At 41.2% G+C, this 11,435-nt stretch overlaps 1 pseudogene; it reads right to left on the bottom strand.

Annotated features, from left to right (window-relative positions):
• Nucleotides 1–3,017: 3,017 nt before the first annotated feature.
• LOC114037417 overlaps nucleotides 3,018–11,435 on the bottom strand; it is a 199,037-nt pseudogene continuing 190,619 nt past the window's right edge.

Here is an 11,435-nt window from a genome sequence, read left to right as displayed (position 1 = left end):
CTCTGAGGACCCTTCTAACTCAAAGATTCTGTGACCTAGCTGAAGCCAATGAATGAAAAAGCTCTTAATAGGAAGCTGCTGTGTGTCAGACATTATGCTAGGCAAAGGAAATTCAAATCATGATCTGCATCATCTTTGGTATATCCTCCTCCTCCTCCTCCTCCTCATCCTCATCCTCATTGTCAACATCATCATGATCTCTCCTCTCCAAAGGCTTATGGGTGCCTCACACTGTTCCAATCAATCAATCAACGTTTCCTAAGTGCCTATTCTTATGTGCCAGGTGCTGTGATAGGTAAAACCAAAGCAGCCCCAGTTCTCAAGGAGCTTCCCTCTTGTCTCCTCATCTGCTAAGTTCTCTGTTTACCCTCTGCCATTTTCCTTAGCTTTAGTGGGCAGAGACTCATCAAGTCAGGAAGGTCACTACCAGGAAGTGGTTTGGGTCCCAGTGACTCCCTAAGAGTCCTGATAGCAGAACAACCTGTTAGTGAGTTCTTAATGTCACTCAGCCTTGTGAAAGTGACTAGCATCAAGGTTGCACTTCGTGGCTTACAAAGTACTTGCGTTTGCTCTCTCACTTTGGAGGAGAGTTCCACACACCCAGAAGTCATGGTGCTGCCTTCTAAAGCGTGGAGGGCCTGTGTGCTGTGTGTCAGGCAGAAGCTGGACCCAGGCAGATGAAACCACAGGTCCTTGGAGGTCTTGGATCTATATTCTTAGTGGTCACCATGCCAAGGCAGAGTGGTTCTGTGACTCTGGGACATTGTGATGATGTGGGTCTTGAGGAATGATGTCTTAAGAGTCCATTAGTGGAAGAATCTCTTTGTTGTTGGGGTGGGGGATAGGCTGTGGAGGGGAGAACCAGTCAAATAATCAGTGATGCCTGCCTTATCTGTGGGGTTCCCAAGCAGCTAGCGGCCTGGGAGCTTAGAGGATCCTCAGTCTGAGCTCTTCTCCTTCTTACGCACAATGCCATTTTCTAGGTCAGCCTGGATAAGTGTTGAGTGCTTCATCAGCAGACGGGCAGCCCTCGTTATTGGGATGGGTGCTTTGGGGTCTTTTGTGTCCCTAGTTCCGGATGGTTATGAATATTACTCTGTGAGGGAGCTGGGAGAGACCCCAGGGTCATTTAGTCCCATCTCCCCATTATACAGAAGAGAAAACTGAACCCTAGAGAAGAGCACAGCAAGGATGCTCCAAGGCAGGGCTTTAATCTAACTCCTCCTGTATCAAGGGGCCCAGCCTTCCAGCCCCATCCACATTGCTTGTTAATAGAATTCAAAGGCAATATCAACTTCTTGATGGTAAAGGCTTTTTTTTTCAGTAATGCTTGGCAGATAGTAGGAGTTAAATAAATGTCCATTGAATTAAGCCTAATTGAATGAATATTTGATGAATAAATAAAATGGTAATAAAATTTAATTTAATACCAGGCCTTTGATTTCCTAGTCTTGTGTCACAAACCACAGTACTTCTTTAATATTCCTGACAAATTGCCTGCCCTCCTCCCAGTCTAGTTCTCAGGATTAATCCAGTACTCTATACATGAAAGCTGTATATATATATATATATATATATATATATATATATATATATACACACACACACACACATATGCTATGTTATATGTGTATGTTGTATAGATACATGTATGCTGTTATATATGTTTGCCGCATATACATGTATGCTATGCTACACGTGTATGTTGTAGTTGTATAAATAAATTTATGCTATGTTATATATGTATACTGCATATACACATACATGGTATGTTATATATTTATGTTGCATATATGTATGCTGTGTTATATATGTATGCTGTACAGATACATGTATTCTATGCTATATGTGTAAGATGTAAATATATGTGTATGCTATGTTATACATTCGTGTTGTATAGATATATGCATGCTGTGTTATATGTATATGTTGTATAGATACATGTATGCTACGCTATACATGTATGCTATGGGAGAGCACTGGGATGTAGTGAGATTAATAGTGGCCCTTGGAGTCCTCCAGGCCTGCATTTGAATCATGATTCATATACCTAGCAGTCATGAAACCATGAGCAAGTGACTCTCCCTACCTCCATAAGCCCCAGTTTCCTCACCTTTAAAGTGGAGATAACATTATTTTTGCTGACTCAAATGACTGTTAGGAGGAAAGCATTTTGTAACCCTTAAAGTGAGATTGAAATAGGAGCAGTTATTTTTAAGATACCTTGGTACATTTCTCCAAATTTTTCTATGTGATTCTACATTCAATATCACTCTTTTGGATTGGTTTGGGATTTTTTTTTTAAATTCTTGGTTTTCTTTTTTAGTTTTAAAAATATTTTACTGAGAGATTTCCTTTTTTTTTATTTTTTTAAGTCTCTATCATTTATTTTCGAAGCCAGCCTCCTACAAATTTCCAATGTTCCAGTCAACACATTGGAGAGAAAATGACCTCAAAGTTGGTTTTAAATACATTTGTTTTATTGCCACAGACTACTTTTTTTGTGTTTCTTTTTCTTGTTTTTGTCATAATTATAAATTGTGACCTTACAAGAGCTTGTCTTTGTCTTGAAAAATCAAGATTTGATAGAATACTTACTAACCTGCTTTCTTTTTTAAAAGAGTGGTGGTCATTATCCTAAAGCAGTCAATATTTCTGTGGGGATGCTGCAACTCCAACTTAGGTGGGATTGAAAAGGAGACAACAAACAGGGCTATGAAAAAAAATTACTTGCTGGAGGCATCTGCGTTGAAAAGAAGACTTTGCAAATTTCTAGACAGTGGTAAACTCTGGGAAGAAACTCTGAGTGTCTTACAGGCCAAAGAGGGAATGGGGCCATGAAAATGCCTCCCAAGAGTTTGAATAAGATACTGAATCCCAAGAAGAACTGGAATGTGGATATGTAAAAAGAGGGTCGAGGACTGGGGCATGCTTAGAATGGTCTCAAGTTCAAATGCACTAAAGTGACAGGGATAGCACTTCACAGGGCATGGGCATGTCCAGGGCTCTCCTCTCCCTCAGTAGGTGTTAGCAAACTGGGAACTCGGTTGTTTTCCAATATAGATGCCCAGTCCCAAAGCCAAAACATGAGAGATGACCAGCGGTGGAATGAACACTTTAAGAAATTCTGCAGAGAAAAGGCCCCCTTACTTCACGGCGGCACTTTTCCTCACTTGAAGAAACGGAAGGTTTAGGGTGCCCGAAGTGAAATTCCTTGGGGGTGGGGGGGTGTTCTCAGGCCGACTGGACCAGTCCGATGCCCAGACCACACTTCTCTGCGAAGCTTCCATTCCCTTTTCTCCTTCTGCAGCTCCCTCTTCAGACTGAGAGCTCTGATCCCTGCTGGTGTGCACGTCCGCATCAAATATTATCTGCCCATCTTGTGGGGAAGGAAGGGCTGTCGCCGTGAGAACTGCCTCAGGAGCTGCTCTGGCCTGACTCATGCTGGGCGTCCACGAGCATCCTCTCCATGCCTCCATGGTAAATGGAGGACCAAGAGGGCACGTGCTCACCCCCCCAGCTTCCCTAACTCCATTCCCTTCCTTACCCTTGCAGTTGTCATTCATCTGGAGCTCCACCCAGAAACTGCTGAGGCCCGAGGGCGGGGCCAGGGGCTGCTCGCCCTCCTTCTTCTTCTTGTTGTTGGGCAGCGGCGGCCGCTCTACCAGGGAAGAGGGCAGGTTCGGGAGGCTCGAGAGTGGAGGAAGCTTTGGAGGCGGCCACAACAGCGCCACTGATAGATTTCCTTTCAAGGGAGTAGATCTTCACACTCAAATATTCAAACTTCTCTTTACAAAATGCACCCCTCCCCCCCCCAAAAAGGAGTCACAATGATCGATTATTAGCAGAGAGGGAGCCAGTGTCCTTTATCTGGGACGGTGCAGTACCAGCCCTGCCTTTGCCTGTCACCAGAGCTTGGCATCTCCTCTGGGTTCCCTTTGGGATGTTTATTGCTGCCATCGGGCACGTTCATCTCTTGACTTTGTTTTTCTTGCTCTATACCAACTCATGAAGTTCTTCCATATTTCTGTGCATTTTTCATATTCATTAATTTTGGTGTAGGGATATTCCGTTCAATTCATTGGCCAGGCTTTATTCTTCACAAGTGGTTAGAAACATACGGTGTTCACAGCCTCTAGTTTTCACAAAGAATGCTAAGATATATGCACCTCTACATGCACTCACATATATGTACATGTATACATTTCTGATCCATATATATTTATATTCACATGCAATGCAAAGAAATGCATATATGTACACATATATCCCTTCTTGTTAAGAAAATTGTATGTATACATTTATATGTATATAACACATGTTATACATATATACACATATTATATGTCATCTTGTGTGTCCCTTCTTACCAGCAAAAATCTCCTTGGAACAGAGATCTCTGGGATCAAACTATGTGAGCTGTTTGTTTGCTTTTGTAACACTTCCATTCTTTTTCCCCCAGAAGAGTTTGGCCTCCTCACAACTCTATTAGTGGTAAGTTAGTGTGCCTATCTGCCTATCTTCCCACAACCCCTCCAACACTGGGCTTTCCCATTTGTGACAGCTTGATAGATGTGAGGTAATTGGAATTACATTTTAGAAACAAGATTCTGGCCACTGGGTTTCTCAATCAGCTATGTGTCACAGACCAGGGTTTCGTGGCCGAACATTAATTATTGATTGATGCTGATAATCAGGGCACATCTGCAATAAAGAAAAGAGAAGATCAGGGGCCATTGGAGACCAGGCCGATGTTGGACGAAGGCAGTGAGCTGTTCAGGAGTCTTTTCTTTCAGAACAGGACTAATCTGGTTTAAAAAAAAAGTCTCAAAAGATCTGAGATTTTAGTTGAGTGGAACTGTCACTTCAAGGGTAGCCAAACAAATGCTAACATGACTCAAGTCTAGAGTGAGAGCTAGTAAGGGAGAGCTGCCTGAGTCTTTGCTAAGATGGAGAATGTCCAGAAGAAGATGGGGAGGGGTTCAGAAATTATCCCATTTAAAAATATTCAGTAGAGAGAAGGGGGCAGTTAACTGGTGCAATGGATAGAGCACAAGGCTGGGATTCAGGGAAGACTAATTTTCCTGAGTTCAAATCAGGCCTCAGACACTTACTAGCTGTGAGTCACTTCACCCCGTTTGCCTCGATTCTTCATCTGTAAAATGAGCTGGAGAAGGAAATGGCCAACCACTCCAGTATCTTTGCCAAAAAAACCCCAAATGGGGTCATGAGGAGTCAGACACCATTGAACAAATGAAACAAGCAATAGAGGGAAGGATGTTCCTAGAGTTCCACATAACATTACCTACTTAACCTAAGCAGAGTCACTTAAAAGTCATTGGGCCTCATTTTCATCTTTTGTAAAATGAAGAATTTGAACTCAATTCATTCTAAGGCTCCTTCCAAGTCGAATTCCTGTGACACAATGATTGGAGGAACTCAGGATGATTGTCGAGCTCCCAGGAATTCAATTGTCAGCTTTTTGAGGATGCCTCAGAAGCATGTAGCCAGGTTGAATTTTTCCTCTGCAGTCCCATCTCACATTACTCAGCATCTCCACCTAGATACCCTGTATTGGTCAATCAGTCAACAAGCATTTATTAAGCACTATTTGTCAGGTGCTGTCCCAAGCTCTGAGAATACAAAGAAAGTAAAATATAGTCTCTTTCATTAAGGAACACTCATTTCATAGAGGGATAAAAATGTTGAAAGAGAGGTCCAGACAAGATTTGCAGGGTAGAAACTCATCATGCTCTGGAGAGAACTCATTTATCTCCCAAATCCTTCCTTCTCCAAATGTGTGATGGCAGCATCACTCTTGTGGATACTCTTATGGTATAAATTTTCAGTCATCCTTGACTCCTTCCTCTCTTTCATTGCTCAGATAGACAATAGATTACCATTTCCATACCATTTCTTGAATCCACTCCCTCCTCTTCAATGGAAAACCTGGCATGATTGTTGGCAGACCAGGAACACGATATGAATAGTTTAGCTACATTTCAACAAAACATTTGGTAATGCCTCTCATGCTATTCCTGTAAAAAGGTGGAGAGATATGGGCTAGATGGTGATATAGTTAGATGGTCTTGGAACTGTTTGAAAGACTGGACCCAAAGAGCCCTCATTATTGGTTTGATGGAAGGATGTGCCCAATGGGATGTCACTGGGGGGTCTGTGCTTGGTCCTGTACTAAGTCAGCATCTGTATCAGTGCTTGGATAAATGTATAAATGGCATCCCTGTCAAAATTGCGGATGACACAAAGCTGTGGTGGGTTGCTAATACATGGTAGATGAGTTTAAAATCTCACACTTAGGTTTAAACAAATCAATTTCACAAGAAGGTAAGCAAGTTTTTCTGAGAAGGAACAGATAGGAAGAGGTCAATGACAAAGAGAATCTGATTTCATAGATATTGAAATATTAAGAGCATAATTATTTGTGCTAGAAAATAAAATAGAGTCCATCATTATGTAGTAAAAAGAGAGATGACCTTGGAATGAGAAAGAACTGAGCTCCAGCTCCAGCTTTCATACACAGTGCTGGCCTAATCCTGGGTGAGACACTTAACCTCTCCTTGCCATGGCAACTCTCAAAGACTACCGATGGCTGTGCAGTGGCAGATCCCATTGTTCAGGAGAGTTTCCTATGTGGATGGCCCTTACACCAATGATGCTGATGATTCTCTCATAAAGAAAACTGGAAACAGCGGGTGCCCATCAAGGGAGAAATGAATGAACAAATTGTGCTAGGTAAATTGATGAGATAGAGCATCATTTTGTTATAAGAATGATTAATACAAGAAACTCAGAGAAAATGGAATTTATATGGAATTGCTTGCATAATGTGAGAAATAGAATTTGAATTGCTTTCCCAATTTTGTAACTTTGAAATAAACACCTAATTTGATTTCATTATGTAGTTAACAGATAGCATGAGAAAATTTATTTGAATTGATGCAAAGTGAAGAAAAGAGAACCAGGAACACAATACACAAAATAACTATAATAATATAAATGAAAACAACCCCCTATGGCACCTGTGTTCTGATTAAATGCAGTGCTTATTCTTTCTTGGTTCAGGAGGGCAGATGATGAAAAAACTTTCTTTACTCATGTCAGCTGTGGGGAGGGGGTCTTTGGAAGCAGAATGCTTCTTATGCTGTCAAATGTGTTTTCTATCAGTTTGGTTGGTTTTGACAATTTTTCTGGGTTATAAGAGAGAGTTCTAAGAGGTGGGAGAGGTGGGATGATGATGAAGATACCAGGAAGTTACTGCAGCCAGCATTAAGAACAAAAAACTTACATAACCTTTTTTAAAACATAAGATTTTTAAAGGATTGCATGTTCATTATGAATTAATTGTTAGTGCAATAGAATAATAGAATTAAGACTGTCAAATTAATAGGCAACTAGGTGGTACAATGAAGAAAGTGCTGGTCCCAGAGTCAGGGAGACCTGAGTCCAAATACACCTTCAAACACATACTGGCTGAGGGACCTTGGGCAAATCACTTAACCTCTCTTTGCCTCCAATTCCTCAACCATAAAATGCGAATAATAATAGCACTTACATCTTGGGATTGTTGTATCCTATTTATAAAGCACTTAGCATAGATGATGATGATGATGATGGTGGTGATGATGAGGATGATGGTGATGCTACTGGTGCTACTTAGTGTGTGTTGGCATCCAACAAAGTCTCTTAGACTACATTAAGGGAGGCAGAGTAGTGAGTCATACCAATCTCCATCTTGGTATGCTCTACCCTGTTCAGATGTGCAGGTCATTATTTGATTTTGCTATGGCTGCCTCCTGTGCCTGGAATCATTTCCATCTCCATCTGTGCTGCACAGACGTCCTGGTTCCCTTCCACTTCCAGCCTAAGTACCATCTTTTGCATGAAGTCTTTTCAGCTCTCCTGAGCTCCCAGTGCCTTTACTTGCAAGGTTATCTTCTATCTGTTTTATGTGTGCTTTGTATATATCTAGATATGCTCTTGCTGTCTTGTTGCCTGATAAAATGTAAGCTCCCTGAGGACAAGGACTGCTTTGCTTTTGTCTCCATGCCCAATGCCTGGCACAGTGCTTAACAAATGTTTGTGGATTGATTGTCTCTACATCTTGATGATCCAATCTATTTTTTCTTAAAACATATTTTTGCCCTTCTAGAACAATTCATTCATTCATTCATTTGTTCATACATGCATTTGTTAATGCGTGTATGCATACACGTATTCAACAACAACAAAAATCAAGTGCCTATCTGTGCTTCCTCTCTACCCTTCCCCCTACCATATGGCAATCTGGGAAGAGGATAAGACATTAATAGATAACTAGAATACCCAGTCACAAACAAGTGCTTCAGAGAGATCTAAAATCCTAGAAAAATAGTGACATTTCACGTAACCAAACATGTACATGACAAAGCTTCATCTCTATGCCATTCTCTTCCTGAGAATTTCATTCTTCTTCAATGTGACTCTTGTTTTAATCCAACATTTATGTTTCAGAAAAATGCCACTCATCTGAAAGTCTATTTCCTGAATTCAGTATCTCCAAGATCCTAATTAACAAAAGCTTTTTTTGCAGTTCAGTAAAGATAATCAAAATGATGCCTATTTGAGGCAAGAATACTTTCTCTTTTTCAGTCAACCATAATTTGATCAGATTTCAGAAGGGCTTTTTTTGGGTCCACACTGGTGGAAATATGAAATAACCAAGCAGTTAAAATTCATGATCTACACTTTGTGTCATTATGATTGCATTAGCATGAAATTATGGTTCTAGTTAGTCATAATTATACTCATAATTATTCAATTTATCACTATAGGTCCTCCTGGAAGTTTTATTGGAGGAGTTATTAACATTAATAAATTGTTTTTCTTCATATCCATATTATTAATTCTACTCATGTTTGATGTGATCTATTACCCATAGAATTCTAGCAAACCCTGGGCATTGTGGGGCCACTGAGTGACACTCCAGAAATACTTTGTCAAGTCCCCTGACTCAGTGGTGGTGGTATAGAGGGAGGATCTGTAATAACCTAGAGTCTTCTTTTGAAACGGTATTTAGGCAGTGATGTTGATAAATCCTGAAAATCAGTTGCTCAACAGTTGTGATTCAGAGGGGAAAACAATGTCATTAGAAAGTAGCCTTGAATCCTAGCTCTCTGGTTTTTCTACTCCATGAACTCATGTGGGCCTCCTCCCCCTCAATGACTCAATTTTCTTTTTGTAAAATGAAGAGGTTAGCCTGGATGAGCTCTAATCTCCATTCCCTCTAGAGAACGTAAGCTCCTTGAGGGCAGGGACTGTTTAAACTTGGCCATTGTGTCCCCATCACCCAATACATAATAGCAAAGGCATCATGAGTCCATGCTTATTGGTTGATTGCTTGCTTGATTTATTAAGGGGTTTGAATTCAGATGATCTCAAAGACCACTTCCATTTTTAATTGCTATGATCCTATATTCCTATAACCAACATGTTTCATATTGTTAGGATCCTATGTTTCCCTCCACTGGTTCATATCCTCCCCCTTCTCTCTTCCTGTGCAATGCTTTTCCTGAGTAGCCCAGGCCATAATATATTTGCTCTTCTCAAAATGTCTACAGCATGAACATTCTGCATTCTTCAACTGACCCCTAGTTTGGACTTTCTGATGGGCTTATCCAGTTATGCCCTTTCCCCCAATTGGATTGCAATTCCCCAGAGGCTAGAGGCTATATCTCATTTGGTTGTTCGGTGACCTGAGCAGGTTACCATCCAGTGGGACCATTGATTTCCACCCCCTTAATGACTACATAGAGATGACAAAGCAGGTTCTGTGGACCCACTGATACATAAACAATGTTACACTCAATCACAGAGCTCTCAAACTGTCAGAAGGAAGAGAATGTTTGGGGTTTTAAGTGGTAGGGGGCAATTGGTCATTTTGGGCAGTTGTGAAAACTTTGTGTCTTCCCTCCACCTCTCCCCACCCCTGCCAGATTGTAAGTCCCCTGAGGGCAGGCTCTGTGTTACTTTTGTCCTTGTGTCTTTGGAGCCTACAGTCATGCTTTTCATAAAATGGGTGCTTCATTGCTATGATCCTAGATCCCTATGTCCATTATGTTCCACATTGCTAGGATCTTATCCTCTTCTCTGCAACGCATATCCTCTCTCTCCTGTGAAGACCAGCTCAAGCTGGTTGGTTGGTTAATTAGTTAATTTGACTTCAATAAATGTTGAATAAAAGTATGGAAATAAGAGATGTGATAGAATCATAGACTTCAAGGAGGGACTTGAGGGGCCACAGAGTCTGATGCTCATATTTTATTGTCGAGGAAACAGCCTCAAGGAGGGGAACTGGCTTCCCCAGCTAGCAGGTGTCTAATCTGAACTCCGGTCTTCCTGATTCCAGGTTCAATGCTCCATCAACTATACTGTGCTGTCCTAGGACAAAGAGGTTCTGGGAACAAGAGAACAATAGGAAGAGAACTTTGTATAGTAGGCCAGAGAGACTTGGGATACACTGCGATCTCAAGTCCTGGTTGTTTAGAGAATCCCCATGGCATGCCCACACCCTTAACATAGGGTGACTGGCTGCTTCCCGGGTTCTTGTACCAAAAAGCTTCTGAACCACTGGTCAAATCACTGGTTGGTATCAAGTTTTCCTGATGGAAGACCATTCCATAATTCATTTTGCTGGAGAAGTCACATCACACTGCATTTATTTACATAGCTGCAGGACCCAGAGAGAAATACAAAATTATGAATATCCATGAGACATAAATAGGCAATGAATGACAGGGGCCCGAGGTGCTGCCTGCTTTGTGAGGCAGCTCTCCACGAGCTGAGGAAGCTTGTCAAATGGCTTCCATTGGCAGGAAAATACACAGTGGCCTGAGCTTAGAAAGAATAAGATGCCCAGGAAACAGCCTTTCTCTTCTTCTTTGTAGTAATTCTGTCAAAGTGGGGTTTCCAAATGAAGTAGTCATTCCGATAATTCACAGACTGGAGTCCACTTCCATTTCAATTATTGACAAATTTTTGGCAATGAATGTGTTGTGGACTAAATTATTCAGATAAAGAGCATGGATCTCACTGTCAAAAGCCTGGGCTTTTAAAATGACTAGCGAGTAATCTTGGGAAACTTTATAGGGTGAAAGTGATCTTTCTACTTAACAGAGAGGCAGTGTGGTATAATTAATGACTACTCCTCCACTTAGAGTCAGGAAGACCAGGGTTCAAATCTTGCTTCTGACACTCCATGTTGCACCCTGGGAAAGTCACTGAACCTCTTTGGCCCTCAGTTTCCTCATCTGTAAAATTTCACAAGGCTCTGTGAGGATAAAAAAACTATTATATAAAAAGAGGTTGGTAAACCTTATATCACTATGTAATTCAAGATGCTCCTTTTATTTTTAACCCTTCTGAAGCTCCATTTCCAC

This window comes from Vombatus ursinus, unplaced genomic scaffold, assembly GCF_900497805.2.
Source record: "Vombatus ursinus unplaced genomic scaffold, bare-nosed wombat genome assembly UNPS02010394.1, whole genome shotgun sequence".
NCBI classification, from domain to species: domain Eukaryota; kingdom Metazoa; phylum Chordata; class Mammalia; order Diprotodontia; family Vombatidae; genus Vombatus; species Vombatus ursinus.
This window is presented reverse-complemented; position numbering and strand designations above follow the sequence as displayed.